The sequence below is a fragment of the Porites lutea genome, chromosome 4 (genome assembly GCF_958299795.1).
Source record: "Porites lutea chromosome 4, jaPorLute2.1, whole genome shotgun sequence".
NCBI lineage: Eukaryota > Metazoa > Cnidaria > Anthozoa > Scleractinia > Poritidae > Porites > Porites lutea.
In genome coordinates, this window is record NC_133204.1 from 24,288,813 (window position 1) to 24,291,312 (window position 2,500).

Here is a 2,500-nt window from a genome sequence, read left to right on the forward strand (position 1 = left end):
CCAGTTTGTGTTCAAACTATGTGAGGTCGGCGCAATCCAAACTTGTTCAACGTTTAGAGTTCTGCCTCGAACTCGGTAATTAAATGTTTTCGCTTTTGGCAATTTTTGCCTTTTACGCCTGTGGGGCAGTAAGCATGCAGTTTTTTCATTTTATTTGTAGGGTAGCAAGCCTGTGAGGCGGCAAGTCTGTAGCTTGTTGCCTGTGTTGTACCCTGGGTGCCACAGGCTTTTCATGCGCGGTTTCCGGTTTCGGTCAAGTCTTAAAAAGGGACCCGTGCGAAAAGCCTCTGGACCAGAGCGCCATACCTTTGATAGCGCCGAGCCAATTACAACCCCGCTTATACCAAAACATGCAGAATCTGGATATTTTGTTGATTGGTTCCTTAGAGATATCGAATGCTTCAAATGCTCTGATTGGATTACAGTCACGCAATAGGCGCGTAATCGGGGCGCGGGTGGTTTGAAGGTGATAAAGATCAAATCCAAAAAATCTAAGCACACATCACGTACGTTTAGAATTGGAAATATCAGATGCCTGTATGTACGGAAGATTGTTGTAAGAAGTTGTCAAAGTTGTTTTGTAAGGCTTTATAGAAGTGAGAACATTTTTCGTGTTAATTTGGTTTCGAACCATTTAAGTTTTTCAGTGGACAAGTATGCTAAGCGGTGTTACATACTGGTAACGGGGTTTGCTGTCCACGTGCTGAAGTTGTTTCCTTAAGTACAGGGCGTGTTGCAATAAGAATACTGCATTTGTGTGTGGGTTCCTCTGTTTACTCTAGGGTAAGGGTCTTTCTGTCATAATTATTTCCCAGATTCAGGGTGAGTAACTCCCGTGGTCTACTCCAATTCTGAGTATGCTGCGGACGTTCTGTTTCTCCTGGTGGGGAACTCCCTCTATTTTATTTTTCTCGTCCGGTTTCTTTCTTTGTTGTTGGATCTCTTTTTATTTCCGTTTACTCTCTCTTGGGAAGAAAGAAAAGAAGAAATGGAATAGGAATGCTAATAAGCGGAGCGGAAAATTAAAACGGAAACCGAAGTAGGTTTGGGGTTTGTCATGTAATTCCTGTATTTGCACCTAACTATCCCAATCGTGGGTTAATGTAGATGGAGCTCCCGACCGGGAGGGAAATGGGCGTTGAATGTGCTTTGGAAACATGTTTTATTGCCGGACGTTTTTCCACTGTTTGGGCGTTAAGGCTAAGGGTCTCTGGTGAGTTCATTGCTGGTGGCCTCCATAATGAACAATCCACGTGCTTGGGGAACTGTTCCTTAAGCCGTTGCCCGTTGACAGAGAGGATCTTTGGCTGGATCTGTCATAAATTGGATATTTTACGGTTTTATCGACTGTTCTCTGGCTCGGAGTTGTTGCCTTATGGGACGGAATAGAGCTTGGTTCAAATATCTTTTCTCGCCCTCTAACAATGATAGCGGAAGTTTCTCCTCGATTCGTGACCTCACAGGCTGCCCTAACCAGGCTAAGTGTTTACTCCGTAGCTTTACGCCAACAGCCAGGAGGTAAACACTTCCCGCCTCACTGGTTTCCGCACAGGGTTGGCAATTTGCAATGACTTTAGTGGATCTCCTTCTCCATGAAATTATGAATCTTGGAAAAGAAACGACACAACCTTGCCCTACATCATGTTGAAAGAAGTGGTTAACCTGGCAAGTGCGGCTGCCGAGTTGGCAGATCCTTGTTTTGATACTGGTAAGGGCTACAAACGTTTTGATGCTTTGAAGGGTTTCTTTCAGATTTCTTTTTCCTAGGTTGAATATCTTGAAGTAAAAATAGGGAGGAAGAAAGAAGAGCAGGAAGAAACATAAGACGGAAAAGATGTGTATTATGTAACTTAAAGACCGGAATCGTGAGTAGTTCTAAGTTGGTAACAGTAAAGAAATAAATGTAACGTACGATGTAGAGGTTGTTTTCATTGGTTTTGGAGGGTTTGGATAAGGATTGGGAAGAGGGGTTCGTTTCCAGGAGGGCTGTCGTGGTGATTGGGTTCTTAAACAATGGTGTGTGGTTTGGTAGCTTGGGGAAGGTCAGATTGATTCCCCATACCTTATTATAATGTCATGAATAACAATACCCAGTGATGAATATTACACTATTCACGTTCCATCTGAATTGATTACAGATTACCTATATTCAATTCAGTCTGTCTTGGGCTTGTTCCAGGTCAGATTGATTCCCCATACCTTATATTATAATGTCATGAATAACAATACCCAGGGATGAATATTATACTATCGAACATTACAAGAAAAGTAAATCTCCCACTGCTTAATTAAATATGCGTGAACGGGTCAGAAAATGTTTGGCTAGTACTTCGCCCCATGAAAGGGTATCCGGATTCCGGTATCGGGAAAATTTTTGCTTGTAGGATCCGGAATCCGGAAACATTTTGCTTATGGAATCCGGAATCCAGGGCTTTGGAATCCAGAATACAGTAAGTATCCCTCTAAGGAATGAAATCTAGTATCCAAGTTCCACAGGAAA